This window comes from Bufo gargarizans, chromosome 8 (assembly GCF_014858855.1).
Source record: "Bufo gargarizans isolate SCDJY-AF-19 chromosome 8, ASM1485885v1, whole genome shotgun sequence".
Classification (NCBI taxonomy): domain Eukaryota; kingdom Metazoa; phylum Chordata; class Amphibia; order Anura; family Bufonidae; genus Bufo; species Bufo gargarizans.
This window is the reverse complement of record NC_058087.1, coordinates 3,289,005-3,303,360: the sequence shown is the minus strand read 5'-3', so window position 1 is coordinate 3,303,360 and position 14,356 is coordinate 3,289,005.

Genomic DNA, 14,356 nt, shown 5'->3' with positions numbered 1-14,356 from the left:
CGCCGCCAAACCACTAGACAGCGTGGGGACAAGCGATGGCATAGTGATCACTTCTCCCCATGCTGCGGACGAGATCACCTCATGTAATAGCAGCGGTCTCCTCTGCTAGCTAGCAAGCAATTGCCGGGAGGGAACATTTCCCTCCCGACAATCGCTTGCTCAATCGGCTTTACCTGCACCAATAGGGTATTGTCCTCTGTAGTATTCGGTTACCACCTTCATCGCCAAGACGCAGCCACTATTTTATGTGTGGTACTATTTGGTTGCTGTATGATTTAGGTAGGGTGCTGCCTAAACCATACAGCAAAAGGGACCAGTCCTATATGGAGACTTACTCACAATGCTCCATGGGAAACAAATATGCAAAGAGGTGTCCCCCAAGAAAGAGAGCCATATCGACAGCGCCACCTATTGAAAGTGGCCCCCTATGAGTCAAAATCAGAATTTCCAACAAGCCTTGGGATTTGGCAAGAGAATATAGCTAAGCCAGATACCCATCTGTAGACAGCTGTTTCTGGATGCTTGTCCCTTGTCAGTGCGGAGTAGGATTCTGGCTGGCTCAGTGCAATGCCTTGGCCTAGTCAGGGTGCTGAATCTACTTATGGCTTAGCGTTCCCTTGTCAAATCCCGAGGCTTGTTGGAAAGTCGGATCTTCACTCATAAGGAGTCGCTTCCAATAGGTGGCGCCGACGAGCTGGTTATCTTTCTTGAGGGATACCTCTTTGCAGAATCATTTCCCATGAAACATTGCCAATAAGTCTTCATAACCTGGAGCACTTCCAGTAAGTCTCCATATATGACTGGTCTTTTTAAGGAGATTCAGAACCCTGTGTAAGCCACTTCCAAGGTATCACACTGAGCCAGCCAGAATCCTACTCTGGACTGATGAGAGACAGATGTCTACAGATGGACATCTTGCTTGGCTATATTCTCTTGTCAAATCCTGTCACGGCTGCGGATGGGGAAAACCCTCAGCCGTGCGGTATCAGCAGAAGGAGTCGCTGCAAGGCCAGGACAGAGAATTAGGGAGCTGGTCACCTCCTACACATCCCTAATTCTGACCCTGTCTCCTATCCGTATGAGCCAACCCTGAAGGTAGGAGGGCTCATACTCCAGAACCTGATATTCCTGCTCGCCCTCAGGGTGGCCCTGGACTAGGAGCAGGGTAAGACGACCCGTTCCTCCTAGACACGGAGGAACAGGAGTCTCACTGGCCAAGCTACATAAAAAGGGGAAACATAAACAGACATATGGCATTGACAGGTAAGTGAGACTAGTACCACACTTACCTGCCACAGACACACAAACTGGAACCCACGTGCAAGTGCTGTTATCCACAACCAATACCAAGGACACAGCACACAACAGACATCACACGGGAACCCAGTAAACCATATGCTGCAATAACACATAAACCATAAACTAACACCAGACACAAAGTTTATGACCACCAGGGTGGCCCTTACTGGCAGATGGTAAGTAACCAGGAGGATGTCTCCAGCAAGCATGGCTGAAGCACCCTCTCTGACTACTGCCTTCCACTGAGGCTTTATAGGGCCAAGTAGCCACACCCACAGTCAGACACACCCAGTGCGCACACACACTAGGAAGGAAGTTAACCCTTCCAACACCAGGGAAGACATCAACTTAAAGGGGAAGTGCACACACACATATAACACCCCGTGCACACTGATAAAAGGCACACCTATAAGGAGAGGTTGCCAGGTGCAACCGCATGCCTACTGCAGCAAGCTGCCTAACACCGCTCAGGCTGCACTGCTGCCACATACCCAATGATGCCAGCGGCAACCACAGGTGAGGCAACATACTATAGCCCTCACCTGTGATTGACAACAACACCAAGACCGCAGGCAACTGCATGCGGCCACAAGAGTCACGACCATGACCAAGGGTCGTGACAAATCCCAAGGCTTGTTGGAAAGTTGGATCTCGATTCATAGGGGGCCACTTCCAATAGGTGGCTCTGGCAAGATGGTTCTCTTTCTTGGGAGATATCTTTTTGCATAGTCTCTGTGTGGTGGAATTGTATGGCAGTGGACCTAAGGCACTGTATATTATTCCTGCATTGTATGGTGGAGAGGACTGTAAAGCACTATTATGTAAGTGCTCATAATAAGGCAATGATTATTTGTGCACTCTATAACAATTCACCCTATAGGAGGTCAAAAAGACTGCAGTTATTGCACAGGGCACCATATAGCGTAAGTCCAGCCCTGGATAAAAGACATTTTGCCAATATAGTAGGTGAAGAACATTTTGCATCTTCTACAGAGAAGTGGGGTCACATGAGATTAAGCAGACAGGCATTACCAGCCAGACACTACAGATTTCATATTCACCGGAAAATGAAAATGCAGTCGGATAAAAATGTCAATAACCAAGCATTGACAAGAAAGTCTAGCGAGGAGTAGATAATTTATAGAACACGGTCTTTAAGTATTCTCCACTTATTGCACTTTGCAGTCAAGTCGCTGTTAAGCCGAGAACAGCTGCCGATTGAGACAGGCAGCAACAAAGCCCTCATATTAAAAAATATATATATATAACACAAAAATGTTTCACAGCAGAGGATTTGTCAGTCTTTCATGCGAACAATCTGAATATGGAAAACTAAGAGAAATCCCTCTGCATTTTTATATGGAACAAGAATCGAGCATGAAAGGAAGGATAGGGATTAATGTACTCTGGGGAGATCTTTATGGAAGCCAATTGCTTAAAATTAGTATGCACCTCTTACTGGCGGCGGCCAATGGGGACTCGCTGTTATTGATTCACTCGGCTGAAACTGGTTTATCAAGATGGGTTATAAATAAAGCTTTAAAACAAAATAATAGACGTGAACGTGCTCGAGAAACTAATGCAAAACCTTGAAGAAGAATCAAAACGAAAGAAAGAAAAAACTTCCCAAAGAACAAAAAAAGTGGGTCAATTTTTTTAGCGGTCTTATTTTTATTTTTATTTTTTTTAAACATGGAATAGGAGGAAAGATAATAACATTTTTCCTTAGTGTGCGCTCCTGCCGTCATTGAAGTCTAGTCATTCTTGGGAAACCAGGTTACCTAAAGGAGTTCTCTTCTAAGCTGATCACAATGTGTCCCTCTGCTCGGACCCCCAGAGACCAATCGTATTGTTTGGAGTAACATGGTAGTGAGTGTTCAGTTTCCCTGCAGCGCCACCACAGGGGAAATTAAGCATTACACAATACTCTTTCAAATAAATGAGCTGTCCATGTAAAGCAGGACAGGATAGGTCCTCCAGAGCAAGAGACACTCTTGGTAGCTGTTCTCCACTCTAGATGAGGATCCTGAACAGAGGACCCATCTCTTGATGTCTTATTCACATGCCAGTGAATCACCGATGGGTGCGTCCATGTTCTCCTTTGATAGCAGACATACCCATTGATTTTAATGTGTTTATTTACACATCAGTGATTTTTCACTGACCATGAGGCATGCACTACTTTGAGCGAAACGTGCCCGTCGAAGTCTATGGGTCCGTAAAGCCCACTGTGACACAACACAAATGGTTCTGTCAGTGATCCTCACGTACCGGTAGAAGGAGATGCTCGGGAAACAAATTTTCAGCCTAGCAGTATATGTGGAATTTGGATGATACAGAGGGCAAAACACTGACACACAGACCAAACACGGATCCTTCATGGATGAACCACTGACCATCTTCTCATGGATCTCATCATAGACATGGACTTGTGAAAGAGGCCTAACTCAGAATTCCCTCGAAGGTTTATGAAAATCTTTTTCTAAAATAGTCAACTACTTTAAACAGGTTATTTTATATCTGGTGGGTCGTCAGATCTCAGTTAAAACCAGTGTTGGAACTTGAAGAACCTAGGACCTGGTGCAAAATCTATAATAGGGTCCTGCCAACAATCAGTCATTTATAGCATGACCATTTCAAATATATATAGCAGTGGGCCATTAGCTCCTTTCTGGCACTGGATCCTGGAAGTGACACCACTTTCTGCACCCCATATGGTAATGACCCTGGTCAAACTGTATGCAGTCATGTCTTCTGCATTACTACAGGGAGTGCAGAATTATTAGGCAAGTTGTATTTGTGAGGATTAATTTTATTATTGAACAACAACCATGTTCTCAATGAACCCAAAAAACTCATTAATATCAAAGCTGAATATTTTTGGAAGTAGTTTTTAGTTTGTTTTTAGTTTTAGCTATTTTAGGGGGATATCTGTGTGTGCAGGTGACTATTACTGTGCATAATTATTAGGCAACTTAACAAAAAACAAATATATACCCATTTCAATTATTTATTTTTACCAGTGAAACCAATATAACATCTCAACATTCACAAATATACATTTCTTTTTTTTTTTAATTTAGATATTTTATTTGTAATACAAAAATACATATCCATATAACATTTATGCTATTATAAGATCCTGAAGTCCGTAAGTTTCTGATTTATAAACATAGTTAATAATAATTTCATTCAGTTACCCATACTTATGGGGACAATACAGGTCGAATGGAGATCTCACTTGCTAAGAGGAGAGCGGGGCTCCCCCGACATCGGCAGCCCAATCGGGCAAGCACATACAGCATCTAACTTAGCATGTTAGTGTCTATAAAGGGCAGAGATCGGGGGCCCACGGCCCGGGCGGCCACCAGGGAACGAGCGCACACCCCACGCGTCCTCTCCCAAATATGGGTGAAGAAGGACAGGATTAACAATCTTAGATCCATTCACCTGGTGCTCACATTAACCATGCATAGCGGGCTTACAATGATCTTTGATCGAAAACATTTCTTGAGGCAACCTAAGGGGTCCAGCAGTCTTCTACCGCAGTGAAGAAAGAAAAAAAACCCACATGCATATTTTGGTGCCTCATCCTCAGATAGTTAAGATTGAAAGTTAATGCCCAGCTTAACCGTACCTCGCATACAATCACACCAGTATCTCAGGTGCAAGGGGACTCAGGTCGAGTATCACTCGGCAATCACCGGCATTTTAAAAGGAATGTGGACAGAAACACAACCAGAGACCGGCCCTGTCCCCTAATAGCACCCATACAACATGTATCGTATTTTTACCAGTGAAACCAATATAACATCTCAACATTCACAAATATACATTTCTGACATTCAAAAACAAAACAAAAACAAATCAGTGACCAATATAGCCACCTTTCTTTGCAAGGACACTCAAAAGCCTGCCATCCATGGATTCTGTCAGTGTTTTGATCTGTTCACCATCAACATTGCGTGCAGCAGCAACCACAGCCTCCCAGACACTGTTCAGAGAGGTGGACTGTTTTCCCTCCTTGTAAATCTCACATTTGATGATGGACCACAGGTTCTCAATGGGGTTCAGATCAGGTGAACAAGGAGGCCATGTCATTAGATTTTCTTCTTTTATACCCTTTCTTGCCAGCCACGCTGTGGAGTACTTGGACGCGTGTGATGGAGTATTGTCCTGCATGAAAATCATGTTTTTCTTGAAGGATGCAGACTTCATCCTGTACCACTGCTTGAAGAAGGTGTCTTCCAGAAACTGGCAGTAGGACTGGGAGTTGAGCTTGACTCCATCCTCAACCCGAAAAGGCCCCACAAGCTCATCTTTGATAATACCAGCCCAAACCAGTACTCCACCTCCACCTTGCTGGCGTCTGAGTCGGACTGGAGCTCTCTGCCCTTTACCAATCCAGCCATCTGGCCCATCCATCTGGCCCATCAAGACTCACTCTCATTTCATCAGTCCATAAAACCTTAGAAAAATCAGTCTTGAGATATTTCTTGGCCCAGTCTTGACGTTTCAGCTTGTGTGTCTTGTTCAGTGGTGGTCGTCTTTCAGCCTTTCTTACCTTGGCCATGTCTCTGAGTATTGCACACCTTGTGCTTTTGGGCACTCCAGTGATGTTGCAGCTCTGAAATATGGCCAAACTGGTGGCAAGTGGCATCTTGGCAGCTGCACGCTTGACTTTTCTCAGTTCATGGGCAGTTATTTTGCGCCTTGGTTTTTCCACACGCTTCTTGCGACCCTGTTGACTATTTTGAATGAAACGCTTGATTGTTCGATGATCGCGCTTCAGAAGCTTTGCAATTTTAAGAGTGCTGCATCCCTCTGCAAGATATCTCACTATTTTTGACATTTCTGAGCCTGTCAAGTCCTTCTTTTGACCCATTTTGCCAAAGGAAAGGAAGTTGCCTAATAATTATGCACACCTGATATAGGGTGTTGATGTCATTAGACCACACCCCTTCTCATTACAGAGATGCACATCACCTAATATGCTTAATTGGTAGTAGGCTTTCGAGCCTATACAGCTTGGAGTAAGACAACATGCAGAAAGTGGTCAAAATACTCATTTGCCTAATAATTCTGCACTCCCTGTACTCTATCTCTATATGGTCATCCAAGGTCACAGATTGACCAATACCAGAAGATCATATTGATTGGATGCCCCATTCAAAATACCTGTGTAATCATAAGATGTCCATTAAGAGTTACATTTGTGGGTTCTAGGAGCACCTACTATAAAGCTATCAGAACCAGAATTTGGAGGGGCTGCATACGTTGCTTGACAAGCAACTGAAAAGGACATTTGGGAGGAACTTTCTGTCTGCAAAGGAAAGCTCTGTCTGTCGGGCAATCACCATGGCTGGGAATGCTCCTGGGGATACTGATTGGGGAACAGCAGCTCACAATGCTCCTCCCAATATTGCTTTTCAGCTTGATGCCAGGCACAGTATACAGTCCTTGCCCTAAGTCTGAAGCTATTTAGTTGTAGCACCAACTAATTTAACCCTCTATTACCAGGTTGACGTCTTACCTTTGCAGCGAGCCCTGCCGAGCTGGTGCAGAGGATGGGAGTAGTAGTGTCCCAGATGAAGTGTTGTATTACATTGTATTCCTTCAGGCTGTTTCTACCTGGGGATCGGTGCAGTAGAAATGTAGTATTGCATAATGAGGCCAGAATTAAAGGTGACAAAGTCTTGTTACTAAGTGCAACACAGACCAGACCTTCAAATACATCTAATAGCAGCAGATTTCAAGTGCAAAACTTCTCTGGCAGCAGTAAGGTTTAAGGTTGGATGGTGGCAATTTTAGCATGTAGGTGGTACTGGCCTAGTAATGTTCTGATTGGTGTGATGGGTGTCTTTGCTGTAGTCCCTCACATTGCAGCAGTGTCTGGAGATGCTGGTTGTAGCAGTTCACTCTGCTGTAAAACTTCTCAAGACTTCACTTGAGGCAGATTTTCCTTATCACTCTGGAGAATATGTAACAGGAGCTGGAGCTATGACTCCATAGCTACACAGAAACTCTCCGTCCTAGCAGAAGGCAAGACTAGCATACCAAGAGGAGAGTCTTGCTCCTGATTAACCATTGCCCTCCACATCCTCACTTGTAGTAATGCCATATAAGACAATACAAAATATATAAAATAATACACAACTATAAACAATATTGTACTACCACCCAGGTCTGGAGTACTATACCTCGACATAAACTTTGGTATATATTTATCCAACTAATTCTTGCGTTTAGGCCTCTGTCCGGCTCCGGGGTATTAAAAGGAGTATCAATTAGGGGATCCACCCTTTTGTATTATTTCCTTATGCCCTAAGAAAATAAAAATAAAAGCTGATCTACACAAGACATATCAGTGGAGTGACCAGGGTTCCTTCATGAGTGTGTTTCCTTGCATTACACATAACGTGCCAAACGAATGAACTTTTTGAGTAGGTCAGTGACACAAAGCAGAAACAGAAAACTGTGAATTAAAAAAAAAGTAATAGTATAAATGTTACATAGAGAATTCCCAGCCGGCTTCATAAAAAGCATGGTCTTGGCAAGAAATGTCGGCTGCAGTCCTTGTTAAAATATTATATACAGGCAAGGACACACAGAAGTAGCAGAGCCGAATCCATTGTTTAACTGTTTCTTTTCCAAAGTGCAGTAACTCACTAATTGCTAGCATAAAGCCATTAAGGCCTATTGCACACGACCGTATGGCTTTTTTGCAAACGGAACAGCTGGCCCCTGATAGAACAGTATTATCCTCGTCCGTTATGCGGACAATAAGGCCTCCTGCACACGACCATTTTTTTTCTCCGTTTACGGGCCGTTTTTTGCGTTCCGTATACGGAACCATTCATTTCAATGGTTCTGAAAAAAAACGGAATGTACTCCGTATGCATTCCGTTTCCGTATTTCCGTTCCGTTGAGAGATAGAACATGTCCTATTATTGCCAGCAAATCACGTTCCGCGTCTCTATTCAAGTCAATGGGTCCACCAAAAAAATGGAACACATACTCCGTATGTCTTCCATATCCGTTCCGTTTTTTGCGGAGCCATCTATTGAAAATTTTATGCCTAGCCCAATTTTTTCTATGTAATTACTGTATGTATACTGTATATGCCATACGGAAAAATGGAACGGAAACGGAAACACAACAGAAACAAAAAATGGAACAACGGATCTGTGTAAAACGGACCGCAAATAACTGAAAAAGCCATACGGTTGTGTGAAAGAGGCCTAATAGGACATGTTTTATATTTCAACGGAACAGAAAAACGGAAATACGGAAACGGAAGGCATACGGAGTACCTTCTGTTTTTTTGCAGATCCATTGAAAACAATGGTTCCGTAAATGGTCTGTATATGGAACACAAAAAAAGGAACGGAAAAAAAAAACGTTTGTGTGCAATAGGCACACTTGTGATACATGTTTTTTGTTTGTGTATAATATTTGCTGTTGCCACCTGGAAATTCCCAACAAACTGCTGTTGATGGATCCGTTATTCATAATATGAGTATTTGGTACGCAGAGTGCATAATGGTGTCCTGTTGTGTATAAGCTGTAGGTCTCAATGACGTATTAACAACTTAAAGGGGTCGTCTCACTTCAGCAAGTGGCATTTATCATGTAGAGAAAGTTAATACAGGGCACTTACTAATGTGTTGTGATTGTCCATATTGCCCCCTTTACTGACTTGATTCATTTTTCCAACACACTGTACACTGCTCGTATGCAGGTTTTACGACCACCTTGCAATCCAGCAATGGTGGTCGTGCTTGCACACTATAGGAAAAAGCTTAGGTCTCTCTGGTGGCCGGTAGAGCAGGAGCACAGATAGACTGGTGCTTTTTCCTATAGTGTGCAAGGACGACCGCCACTGCTGGATTGCAGGGTGGTCGTAACCTTGGAAATGAGCAGTGTATAATGTGATGGAAAAATGAATGAAGCTAGCAAACGAAGCAATATGGACAATCACAATACATTAGTTAGTGCCTTGTATTTGCTTTCTCTACCTGATAAATGCCATTTGCTAAAGCGAGACAACCCCTCTAAGCAGGAGCTGTCACCTCTCCTGACATGTCTGTTATACTAAATGTCTGCATTCCCCATGTAATAACAATCCTGGAACATCTATTCTCATGACTCCGTGTTGTGCCATTTCTTTATTATTCCTGTTGTTCCAAACTTCCTCCATTTAAGAATTATGGAGGCCACTGCGCTCTTGGTAACTTTCAGTGCAGCAGAAGTATTTTTGTGTACCCTTCTCCAGATCTGTGCCTCCACACAATCCCGTCTCTGGGCTCTACAGGCAGTTCTTTCCTCCCCATGGCTTAGTTTTTGCTCTGATGCATTGTCAGCTGTGACATCTTATATAGACACTTTGTCATTATAGGGTATTGAGTGCAAAATCATGGGGAATCGTTTGATTTTTTGGCTTCAATATAACAAAATGTGTAAAAAGTGAAAGGGTCTGAAGGACTGCTGGGAAACTTAACCCAAACCAGAGGCAAGCAATGGTCTCCCTCCCCCCTACAAGTTACCCCGAACCCATAGAGAAATCAGCACACGACTACCTTTGTTGGGTGATGATCGGCCACAGCTTGAATTTTTTTCTCAGATGATACAGAAAAACCTGATCCATAAACTGCTTGAACCATTAACCATAAGGAGCGGTATGCCGGCCGCTGGACTCTCAGCAGGCAAGTCCGCCATGTTATCTTCACCCCTTACTCTTATTTGTGTTCATACCGTCAGCTGTGACTCAATAAGAAGTATAACCCTGGTCCGCACTACAAAACAGAAGCAGAGATGCGAATTACAAAGAAAAACTGATGAATAACCGGGAACACTCGTTACTACAGCCGTACGTCAGAAAAAGGAGCGGCTGGGCGGGAACAAGGGGCGATGAAGGGGAGGAGAGGAGAATATATACTATGGAGGTAGGGGGGGGGGAATATGCCTGAGACACGTGGGAGAAGAGGGGAGGGAAGAAGGCAGAGCGGACAGTCTATAACCCCCGCCTTGCCAAAACCTTGCCTGGTGCTGTACCCAAGCCGGCCACGGTCCCTCCCCCATGGGCAAGGGGGAAGGTAGAAAAAGGGGGGGGGGGACAATGAAAAGGCCCAAATAACCACGGAGAGGAGGGTCCCAGCAGTCCCTGACCCCCTTCCTTATTCAGTCGGGTGATCCCCCAACTTTCCAAATGCACTGTACTTATGGGATATTGCATAGGTCTGGTTCATCTGAAGGTTCAGGCTTTATAATTATGGCCGATAGATCATTGTCTGGATTGAGACTGAGGAACATATGTCTCCTACCAGACGGTTATCTGAATATCGGAAAGTTTATTACAAATCATTCTGCACAAAGGAACAATAATATTTTGGCTAAATTTGGGCAGGGGAGACCCCTCAGTTTTAATGCATTTCATGGCTTACTGCATTATGGGGTTTCTCCCTTCGGGCCTATAATCTGGCGCCATGTCCAGAGCAGCAAATAAAAAGGATTTTCTTACAGGGAATGTAATTTAGAAAAGCCCCGTTTATGATTTTTTTTTTTTAAAGGGTCTGTACAGAGTATGATATTACAGCCAATATCAGGATACACTGTGACCAATATACCATGAATATCCATAAAATAAGTCTGATTTCTTATAACGATGTTTATTAGACCGAGAGAAGGACAATACAAGGCACAATATGGTGGAGAACTGTGAGAAAGGCTTCTTGCCCACGGCTGTCTTCTGGATCTGTAGTATAGCATCCGTAGGGTCATAGTGAAGACCTCCCAAGTGTCCCTCTCTTTGACCCAAGTCCCTCTGTCCCTCTTTTTGATCTGAAGTATAGATTTTCATTATTACATTTACAATATTGATCCAGAAAGTGTTTGTCTGCTTCCTATCTGTATATTAGAGCCCGCCTTGTATATTATTTCATTGCAATTTTTATTTTAGAAATTTCTATATTCAGATCATTTTTGTGCTATTTTGTAAGAGAAAACTATTGTATGTATAAATATGCAAGAAAAATTGATCTTTCACGCAATGAAACCATAAGTGCCTCTTTCAACGTCCAAAAAGTTGGGAGGTATGTTAGTGTACAGTACCTACCTGGAGCCTCCGATTCCATATGGCGGCACACAGAGGCTTTCTTCACTACGGAGTCCGTGAGAAATAAAATAGGGTCATGTTCCTTCACATGTCGTATTACAGAGAAATGTACCCCTAGAAGCTCAGCTTCAAGGGTGCAATAATGCTCCTCATGGTGGTGGTGGTGGTGCACATACCTCCATATGTCAGAACATTGGTGTGGGTGAGTTTGTGACTTTGTAAATGCCTTGTTTTAACACCACTCTTGGCACTTTCTGAAAAGAGGGCATGGTATAGTGGGTGGTGGTGTGGGTGGCGTATTCATCAGCCCTGGCAGATTTGTCGCTATGCGTGCCAGTCTTCTGGCGTAAATGATGACCGAAATCATTCTAGATGCATGGACGGCCAGCCTACTGTACAAGTGTAGTTGTAGCAGAGTCTTGTGATAGATGACGTCCCAGCGTAAAGTGCACGGCTATGAAGCTAGACTGTATGAGAAACTTGAACTCTATAATAACAAGGGATTTGCTGGTATTTTGTCAAACATATATCCTAGGGCCAACGCCTCGTAATTATCCGCATGCACAACCGCATCCGGTCTGTATTTACAAAAAATTACACAGGTTATGCTGTACAAGCAAAAGCCGGGAAAAAATAATATAACAGAGGGGGAAAAAGTGCATGTGGTTTATTGACTCTGCGCTGTGTACTTTTCTCCCTGCGCTAAGGAACTATAGAATACCTCCGAAAAAATGTCATTTGTTTAATTTTCCTTAATCCCTTCTTCTTTGCTCAGGGTATTCCAGCCGCCTTCTGTAAAACCTGGTGATGACATGAAGAATAATGGCGTCCTAGGAACTTTCTGTAGGAGACTGTAAGCACGGATTATGTACATTTAAGAGACTGTCAGGAGAGCGGGCAATTCCCCTCCAGACGGATGCGGGATGGACGACTGAACAGGATGGGGTTATATAAAGGCAATCCCAGGTTGGGTTGTGACTGATGAATCTGCTGGTGTTTTCTTAGGGGGAGCTTTCTCCATTGTGTGCTCCATTCACCGCTCGAGTCAGGAAATATTACATTCTAGAGTCTGTTCAGCTCCAGAGATGTTTTGTCACTTATCCATGTGAGATAATTATCCTGGCTGGGTTAAATGGGGCGTGCACCTTGTGGTACCAATTATAATTCTAAAAACTGTTAACACAGTGGTGTGCTACAAGCTGAGATCCTTTCAGTTTAGGCTACAACGATCACTTTAATTTTTATACTTAAAGGGGTTTTCTGGGATTTCTATAGATTATAACATATATGCTGATGCAGTGGCTCACCTCGTGTACATCTCCCTAATGCTTTCTCTTATTCAGTTTGGACTCTTCTAACCGTTTCCCCCATGTAAACCAATTCCTCGGGTCTGTTTCCATCCTGTATGTAGAACTTCCTGTTCCTGTATCCAACCAAACCCATGATGCACTTCTCCTTCCTCTGCCACAGCTCCAGCTCCGCCCCTAAGAACGCCCAGATAGTTTATAGCTCCTTCCACCCAGCTAGTGACAAAGACACTCCCCTATCACCTCCCCGCCCATGGACATGACATCCCAGAAAACAAGAAAGAGCTGCATGGACATGGTCATGTGACCACAGCCGAGAACAGGAAATACAAGCAATACAGGTAAAAGAAATACATCACAAAACTGCAGCGACCTTCATAAAGGATTATTTTAAATTATGTTGATGCAAACTGGAAAACCTCTTTAAAATATGAGAAATTACCATAAACATAAGTCCCTAGGAATTTTCTTATGGGCATTGTTTTTTAACCCCCTTTAACCCCTTACTGCACTGCTTATTTATTGTGAATGGGACAGAAGATCATGTCCACATAAGCAAAGTATAACTTTAATAATCCCAGGGCTTAATCAAAGTTGGTGGAAGCCCAGAAGCAAAAAAACTTGGTGGACGCCCCCCAGAAATAGCACCATGTAATGCATCAATAACTTAAAGAGGTTGTCCAGCTTTTTAATAATTTTTGGCTGCCTCCCTCCCCACCAAACCTGCTACCCGGTTCTTGGTTCCAGCTCCTTTGATCTTCCTCTGCATTGGCTGTGCTGTTGACTGGGTCACATGCAGCTTGGGGAACACTTTGGAGTGCAGTAAACAGAGCGGTGGACTGGTAGAGCTGGAACTAAAAGGTGGGAATCAGGTGTGTGTCATCATCCAAAGGTCTGGCAGAGAAGGAGGGCAACAAAAAAATGTTAAAAACTGGGATGACCTTTTTAAACTGGCCACAAACATTAGATGATTGTTGTCAGGTCCTTTTAATATCAAATGGATCTGACAATAATCTAATGTGTTTGAGGGCAGCCCCAAAGTCGTCCCATGTTTGAAGGCAGCCCCAGTGTCCTCCCATGTTTGAGGGCAGCCCCAATGTCTTTTTAAGTTTGAGGGCAGCCCCAGTGTCCTCCCATGTTCGAAGCAGCCCCAATGTATATCCAAGTTTTAGGGCAGCCCCAGTGTCCTCCCATGTTTGAGGGCAGCCCCAATGTATATCCAAGTTTGAGGGCAGCCCCAGTGTCCTCCCATGTTTGAAGCAGCCCCAATGTATATCCAAGTTTGAGGACAGCCCCAGTGTCCTCCCATGTTTGAAGCAGCCCCAATGTATATCCAAGTTTTAGGGCAGCCCCAGTGTCCTTCCATGTTTGAGGGTAGCCCCAATGTCTTTCCAAGTTTGAGGGCAGCCCCAGTGTCCTCCCATGTTTGAGGGCAGCCCCAATGTCTTCCCCAATGCTTTCCCATGTTTGAGGGCTGCCCCAGTGTCTTCCCCAATGCCTTCCAGTGTTTGAGGGCATCCCCAATATCTAATGTTTTATAATGCCCGCCCCAATGTCTCACCATGTTTGAGAGCTGCCCCAATGTCTTTCCCAAAGTCTTCCCATCTTTGAGGGCAGCCCCAATCCTTCCCCATGT